General features: G+C 33.6%; 1 protein-coding gene and 1 long non-coding RNA gene across 3 annotated transcripts in view; one reads left to right on the top strand and one right to left on the bottom strand.

Moving 5' to 3' along the window:
* The window catches only part of MIB1 (MIB E3 ubiquitin protein ligase 1), a 161,694-nt gene that overhangs the window by 45,263 nt on the left and 107,491 nt on the right, over positions 1-8,940 (bottom strand). The window lies entirely within an intron of this gene.
* On the top strand, positions 436-3,201 carry LOC123239350. 2 transcript variants are annotated; one of them, XR_006505727.1, is made up of 5 exons: positions 436-534; positions 779-857; positions 1,055-1,176; positions 2,450-2,591; positions 2,836-3,201. It is a non-coding gene; the product is annotated as an uncharacterized LOC123239350 (long non-coding RNA). The 2 variants fall into 2 exon arrangements; XR_006505726.1 differs by having other exon boundaries at positions 2,450-3,201.

Genomic DNA, 8,940 nt, shown 5'->3' on the forward strand with positions numbered 1-8,940 from the left:
TGTTCCGCATGTGTCTAAAGACTGTCTTGCTACTCTAGGCAAGGTAATGTGGTATTTTTTTTTTCCTTTGCCTTTTTGCTCTGCAGTGCTTCTAAGTATAGTGACAGCAGCATCAGGGTTTACTAGTAACAGCGCAAGCTCAGTGAAAATCTGGGAAATATAAGTGGAAACATGAGAGACCTCTTTATTTGGCAGTGCTAAAAAAAAATAGCAGGACAAATGGCAAAGCAGTGTGTTGGGACTGCAGGATGAACAATCAATAGGCAGAGAGCAAGATAGAGGTTTCCTCAGCTTCTGGATCGACAATCGACAGCTGAGAGACTATTTTTTGCTATGGTTGACTAAATATGGTCAGGGAAGAGAGAGGCACAAGAGAGCCCGTTTGCCTGGGAGTGCATGTTTTAAATGCTTAGCTGCCTATAAAGCTGTAACAGTTTAGCTCAACCCATCTGAGTGGGAAATATGGTTAGCCTCTGTAGTGTCCATGTGGAAGTCCTGACCTCGCTTGCAGACTTGACCTCTGGAGATGAAAAGGTAGCCTCAATACAGATTTGCCTACACTTTAATCTTGGAAACTAAAAACAAAACAAAAGCAAAACCTCAAGCAAGAAAAGATGCAGTGTACTTTTTAAGAAGCCAGAAGAATCTAATATATTATGGTGGGGGTAGGATAATAGGGTGGTGATTTGCTGTTGCTTTGGGGGGAGAAAGGTATGCTTTTTTGCCTTTTAAAAATTATAAAGTAATTTCCTCTGCAACTTTTTTTCCTCTTCCGGAGCTCTTCATCTGGGAAATGAGCTAGGTTCATCTTCCTTGGACATTCTAGCATCCTTAACTTTCGGTCCAGCAAGCACAAGGTACTCATTTCTACGCAATATAAGTAATTTGACATTCCAAGAAAGCTAGCCAATGATGATTAAATTTATTGTAAAGACTAGTTTGGGGGAGGGGGGTGGGAAAGGGGTGGGAGAGGTTAAGTTATATCTATTTAAGAAGGTGAGGTTGTGTATTCACCGACACTTCCCCCTTACCTCCCCCCTCCTGTGTAATGAAGAGCTGAATCAGCGAATAGAGTGAACGAACACTCAGGATGAGATGGCTGCTGCTGATGGGTCTGTCTCTCTAGGTCATTACCTCTCTTCCAACTGCAAATGCTGCATGATACTAAGCTTACAGGTAACAGAGCACCACAAGGCCTATGTTATTCTGTACTTTTAAGGATTCCTATGACTTTCTGCATGCTTACCTATGATTTACTAGATGATTGCTTTTATTGATTAATTTATCTATCTGGGCACAGTTTAATTTTAGAGTTCCAAGTAGAAAGCCTGAACAGTGTAAAAAGAGGCTTTGAAAAGCAGTCCAAAATATCATGCCAGACAACTTAATTGAAATGTTATCTCCTAAGTGTACAGGTCCTTTCCTGCCATTTATTAATTACTAAAATGAAAGGTTTATTCTTAGTAACAGCTGTCTAGTGGATCATTTTGTCACTCCAGTAAATTACATCCTATTTCCAGAGATGGGTTATCTAAAAAAGTATTAATTGAATATTTCAAGATTCAGGCCACTAAGAAATATTATCATGAGATTTTTTTTAAATGCTTAACTGAATAGTTAAAGACAGCCCAGTTTAAAGTCAGAATGTGCATGCTGTAATTCTAATACTGCATTGCTGTTTCTCCTTGTAGTATTGGGTTCTCTACAGCTACATTCTGATTTGCTCTCTATCAGCTGCACTAGCTTTTTGTCACAAACTGCAAGAAATCTACTTTCTCTGGTCTTTTAACTAAGAAATTTTCTGTGATACTTTATTTTGCAACTTAGCCTTCAATGTTGTGAGAATTAAGTCCCCTCTTACTATCGCTCATTTTCAATGTCTGACAAACACACAACTAAGAAATTGAGCTGATCCTATACTGAATCCTTTCACCGTTCAATTGATCTAGCATGTTGGTCAAAGAAGTCCAAAAAAGGGGAAACTTCTAATTGATTGGCAGCTTGACAAATATTTTATACCTATTAGTTCTTATTCATCCTAAAAAATGGTATGAAACTGAGTAAATAAATTTGTCAACTAATGTCAACAAAAACAATGAAGAAGCATTCAAATAAGCATTAGCTCCTAGTTTTTGACCAAGGTTCTACTAGTAGCTTAAATCACACAAAAATAACTGTTTCTTTTCTCTTTAAATATAGTCATTCTCTTGAAAACTTGCCATTAATGCACTTTGGACAGATTTTAAGACTTACAAATAAAAAAATCTACATTAGAAAAAAAGTGTTAATTGGATAAAGAGGGAAATTTTTGAAGTAGGATGTAGTTTATGCAAAACTTATTTTCCACTAGACTTGAGTAATTACTACCTGCTTTTAGAATTCAGAAGCACATTACAAGTCATCAAAGAATTCTGCTGAGAAGACCAAGATGAAATCTTTCCAATTACAGAAATACATCTGGGACAATTGCTTCAGGTCAATAGATCATACAAATTTGGCCAAACCAGGATGAAGAGCAACAGATATGCTTGGAAATGACTATGCCCAACAAGAACAATGAAGTATAGTAAGCCTTAATGCCAAATCTTCAGGTAAATGACACTATAAAATTCAGTCTTTATGAAAAAGTAATCTGTGCAAGTAATCACACCATTTTTTTTTTTTTGGTAAATAATGAACAAATTCAATGTTACTGTAATGATAAAGGAATAGGGAAAATGATACATTTCAGGTTTATCTGACAACCACCTAGACCTACTCAGAGTACATACTTCTTTATGTACCCATATGAACATACAATGCTATGGAATGTAAAGAAGTATGTATTTTTGGTAGGTGATAAACCACCAAGGGGCAAGGAAGTAGACTGCGACGGAAAGGAGCAACATTTCTTTTGGAATGACCTTCACGTAGCCAATTAACCTGGCATGAAAGAGGATTTTTTTTCAGTACTGCCACAATAAAATGTGAAACAAAACATTGTGTTCTAAAGACACTGATTGTTTTTATGTAGAGGAAGAAAGATGTCTGTTGAGAAAAAGGTAAAGAAGACTTGAGTATTTTTGGTTCATTTTTCAAATAGCTTTCTCATTTTAAATCCTTTTTAAAAAGAAGAAGATTCAGAGTAATTCAAATGACTATAATGTGAGACCAAAACAAGGCATCTTAGCAAAAAAAAAGGGTGGGGGAGGAAAAACAAAGGGCCTAATTTTCAAATCTGGTACTTACCAATAATGCTTTTAGTCAATCCTTACAATTTAGGTATGTCACATTAATAAGACTTTTTGATTTGTCAAATACTGGCATACCAAGAAACAGTTTACTCATTCAAAAATGTTAGGAAAATATTCAAAATAAAAATAGCTATTGAAATATACATGTAACTAAAAATACAAATTTGGGGAAATTTTTCATGAAAAGGCTTTCTTTTCTTTTTTTAGTAGTCTTAATCAATCACAGCTAAAACTTTAATTATAAAAGATTAGTGCTTAACCATGATCCCCCCAACTCCGCCCCCTAAAATAAAAAGTATCTTTGGCCCAGTTACCTTTTAAGTTTATTAGATCGTTAACCAAATCCACACTTTAAAGTTTTTCTTGAGTGTTTAAGTGAAATAAATTGAAAATGAAAATGACAGTGCAACAATTTCTAGGACACAGCTGCTAATTAAAAGATTACTACTACCAATAGAATCTTTAATTTGAAAAAAGGAATGAGGGTTTTTGGGGTCATTTTGCTACGTATCTTTAAGCTTTGTTTTGTCCCATTTAATGATATTGAAGACAAACTAGTTTAACATATAGATACCAAACTATTACCTACTTACAAAGTGTAGTGCTATAATTCAATTTAAACCACTATTTGTAGAAATTTGCAAATAGAAGAAATCTGGAAAGAATTCGCATTTGAACCTCAGTTGTGATGGAAAAGCACTACTGGGTGAGTCAGTGGGGCGGTGGAAGAAAGAGATACTATATGCTCATCAAAATAAATAAATAAAATAAGCACTATTAAGGCCATAAAATTAATGTATGACAAATGCATAGAAGATTTAGAGGGAAGTATCTTCATTTTGTTTTAGTTGGGTTTGTGTATATTGGATATTCCTTAAATAAAATTACTTTGGAGTACTAGAAAGATCTTAACTGAGGTGTGGGATTTTGTTTGGGTTATACTGACTTTTTAATATTACATGTTCTTTTTGTGTGTGAGAAGTCAGATAGTTATGTCTAAAAGTGATCATAGTTAATTTTTTTTTCTACTCATTACTGTAATTGGTCAAGCAAGCAATAGTTAAAAAAGAGAATCATAAATACTATGTAACCTGCAGAGAAAATGAAACTGATTTTGTGGTGTTTGAGAGACTATATGTCTTTTCAATTTGAATGAGAATAATCACATGTATAGAAGAAATATCTAAACTAAAATGTTTCAAAAAGATTTCCAAGAATGATTTTTCCCCTCAAAATTTTGTTACTTGATTAATGTTGACCTTTAGGAGTTCTGAATAACAATTCTATGACTTACTACCTCAAGAGTGGTTGGTCATTTTGCCTGTGGACTCCAATATTACTACTTTGTTGTTATTATCCACTTAAATTTTGTAATGAACAATCTTACAGATAAATTACTCCATAAAGTTCTAAAAAATTGTTTTTTTAAATTACTGAAAACACAACAATGACTCATCTCTTATAATTTCATATTAAGACCATGTGATAATTTGAAACAAAATAATAGCCTATCAATTATATATTGATACTATTGCGTGCTAGCTCAAGTTAACATATTTAAGAGTATATTCAAGTCATTCTAAAATGTCACATCTATCACTTAGATCAGCTGTTCATTTTTAACTGAGTACATATTAAACTCTGGGCATCTGCTGACACTGTTGTAACTCAAACATTTCAACTGTCTCCCTGACAGGGATAACAGATGCTGACATTATCAAATGCTGTACTATGTGCTTCTTTTTTTCCATGGCCTCTTTTTGCCCTGATATGGCCAGTATATGAAACTGAACTGCCATCCAAAAGCACACTTGAGCAGCTGGATCTGCTAAGTAGTTCCCATATAACTGATAAAAATAGAAGCCCATTTTAAAGTTATCATCAGTGCTTAAGTCCAAGCAACCTGACACCTGCCATGTTTCTATTAGAATACATGGTGTAAAGAATATATTTACATAAATATCTTTAGCAGTATTATACATAACTACCAACAGATGCAGAGTCCACTTGGCAAAAGTATTCTGAACTGATGCTGACCCCCTTCCTTTGTTTCTTAACTCCCTCTGGTCAGACATGAGAAGAACAATAAAGAATTCTGCTGAAACTCTATATGACTCTTCTAACTAATGCCCCTTTTATGCTCTATTTTATCTGGCCTTTAATATAGTAATACTTCAAAAGACAACCTTAGATATTCTGCCCCTTGTCAAGTTGAACCCATATGAAAGTTATGTTAGAAGATTTTGTTCCATTTTCTTAATTGCCATCATTATGCTAATGTGAAACTCTTATTTATTCAAATGAATATAGCTTTTACATTTTCTTAAGGTATTATCCTTTTAACAGAGGATTTCTTTTGTCAGGATACTTTTTCCACGAAAACAAATCACAATCCCTCTATGCCAGGGGTCAATCTAATGACAAGTCTCTCCAAAATTAGTTAGGCTAGTTGTCAGATTACAGAGTCTAAAACTAGATCTTTATGCAATGCTTCACCAGGGAAGCCTGCCAGAGTATATATTCCACAGGCACAGTCTTGAAAAAGTCCAGGGATATCTCTACAACAAAATGAAGTGGCAGTGATTTTGGTGAAGGTAAAAAAAATTTCACTTAACCAAAACTACTTTTTGCTAAGAGATGGTATCAAATAGCTTATATTCAAAATTAATGTGTGTGCACCAAAATGACAATATAACTATTTGGAGGAAATGAGAAGATTTTTTTCTGTGTAAGGTTAGTAACATTACCTAAGTGATATCAGGAGAAAAATACACTGGCATATATGGTAGTTCCTTTCATCCAAATAGGCTCAAGCAATACTTTTAATGTACGTATGATCTATTTATAAACCAAAGGGCAGAGGTACTTCCTCAAGGCCATTCTCATTCTTCTCCACCCCCTTTCAGCAACTTGCTATTGGTCCTCAACAGTTAAAAGACTAAAAAAAGCAATGGTGATAGAAAAGGTGTGACCTGTTGAAATCAAGTCCAGTACTTATCTCCACCTCAAATATACTGACATCAATTTTCTGGTTTCTGGTTTACTGCCTAAAGATTTAAATTAAGTATGATGTGCTATTCTAATTACAGTAACTTAAAATACGAGTGACTTTCTGCATTTATAAATTATATGAAGTTGTTCGGTAGTAACAATAGAGTAGCAATCCACCCATTTCTGGTCTTCCCCTAAACAAAAGGATTCATTCAAACAGAGAACTCAATTAAACTGATTTTACCTTGTTCATTTCTAAATCTTCCAGAGGGCTACAAGTTGATAAAGGTTACTAACTCAAAAAGCTAAACCATTTCAAATCAAACAGTATTAAAGCTTGACAATGCTTTGCTAAAGCTGGTAAAATGGAACCAAATCACCTATTCAATGGATTTGGTCCCCTTCAACCAGCTGTAGCTATGCATTGATTACTACAAGAAAGCAAAAACTTTCAATAAGGAATATAATCATCAAATATATTTATTGTCAACTAATTTTCAACTTAAGTTATTCAGAAGATGGTTAGACATATTATAGATAATCTAAAGTAACACTTTAATTTTATATTTTATGAAACTGTATTTTAAGGCATAATATTTCTGACGATATTACTTGTAAAGAATGATTTTATAATAGTCAAACATGTTAATTAAAAATTTTATTAAAAAAAGTGTTGCCTGTTAAGTTTTTCTAATATAGCCTTTAACTTACTTATTTCATGTTTCTTAACATTAAATTTATTTCCCCAAGATGGTAAATGGTAATGAAATGAAGGCAGGCTAATCTTTGATAGAGCAACCTGAAAATCTATAGGCACACTAAACCACCATTCATCATTATACATATACATGGTTGAGTTTGATACAAATTATATGTCTAATTTAATCTCAAATTATATTGAAAAAAAGTTGCATTAAATAATAATAGTAACTAGACCTATGATTTCTTGGTACATGGAACTCCTTGTTGAAATAATTCCCTTTACAATTCAAGTGGGCACCTCATCAATTTACAGTCTTATAAGGTTGCCTAGAGAAGAGATTAAATACAATTTCTGAAACTGAATTTAGCACAATTAGTATTAATCTGAGAATTCTTCCATTATTTACCATGGTTAAAATTCATCTTGATTAAAATTGGGGCATGAGTAAAGGGGAGAGAAAGAGACACTTGTAATATAATATACCTAGTTAGGAACTGTAATAAAGTAGAAAAGACATGGGACCAGGAATCATTTAGTCCTAGATTCTATCCTCAGCTCTGCCACATACTATTAGCTTTGTGACCTTGGGAAAATTACTCATTCCTTTCAGTCAGTGTTTCTTTATCAATAAAATAAGGTTAGAATGTTTTATTCCTAAGACTCCCTCCTAAAGACTCTAATCAACTACAAAATGTAAATAATTTACCAGACTTACTACTCCTCAAACTGACAGCTACACATTTCATCCCTATTTCAAATATCGATCTGGTCCTGGAAATAACAATAAATTTCTTTTTCTAAATACAGTTTTGAAAACACTCACTATTTCAAACCCTTACTAATTTCATTAAACAACCATTTTACAAAGAAAAATGCAGAAAATTGTTCTACCTAAATAACTCTTCCCTGAATAATTATTTCTGTCTTGAAGCACAATACAATACATCCAATATATCTTCCTCTAGCCAGCCAAAGGACTAAATTATGAGTAACTGAAAGAGGAGGGAAGAACTAGTGAATTTTTATTCAATGACTCCTGTCCAACTGAATCTTATTAGCTCAACATCCCTTTGCTTTAAAGAACAATGGGATATTAAGTTTGTTCAAAACATCTTTCTGTTCATTCCTGCTATCTTGCTTACCATCATACCACACTCTACAACCCTGTTCAGTGCTCTGTGTAGTCCTTAATGTACTTGGGGACAGGAAAGGCTAAACTTAACTTTTCAATCATTTACAAATGTTTCCCTTTTCTCTATCACAAAAAGATTGTGAGTCTTACTCTAAGCAAGAGGGAATTTCTTAAGAAGGGGATCAATTCTAAATGTTCTCTAGTCCATTCAACTTTGCCACTCCCTTGTCTATAACTGGTTAACAACTACTAAATAAATAAAAGCAAGTATTTTAAAAATTAATGAAAGCTAGTGGAAAGTAGGCACAAACCAGTTGTTAACATAATCTTCTTTTTAAACCCATCACTCTGTAGTGAAAAACAGTGGAGAAGAGGGATGATGGGGAATATATGAGTAAGTTGAGACTGCCCTCATTTTAAAAGGCATTTGCAATTAATAGCTAAAGAAAATAGCCTATCTGAAAGCTATACCTATATTTACATATTATAGAACTCAAGAATGTGTTGGATTAGGTAGAGACTAACAAAATCAATATCTTCAAGGGCTTACAACCTAATGGTATATCTACAAATACAATGAAAACAGGTATCAAATAAAAATAGGATATCGGTCCATTTCCTTTCTCAGGTATTTTTCTAATACTAGTTTAGCTGCTTCTAGACCATAAAATATGCCATGCCATACAATATATCCAAGTGATAAGTAAAATCCCCAGTGAGACAGACTAGTCAAGAAAAGAAAAAAAAATCTTCATCATAAAGAAGATCCAGTCTTCAGACTAGAGATTCTTACAACCAATTATTAAATAAACTCTCTCTCTCTCTCTCTCTCTCTCTCTCTCTCTCTCTCTCTCTCTCTCTCTCTCTCTCTCTCTCTCTCT

Source organism: Gracilinanus agilis, chromosome 1 (genome assembly GCF_016433145.1).
Source record: "Gracilinanus agilis isolate LMUSP501 chromosome 1, AgileGrace, whole genome shotgun sequence".
Taxonomy (NCBI): domain Eukaryota; kingdom Metazoa; phylum Chordata; class Mammalia; order Didelphimorphia; family Didelphidae; genus Gracilinanus; species Gracilinanus agilis.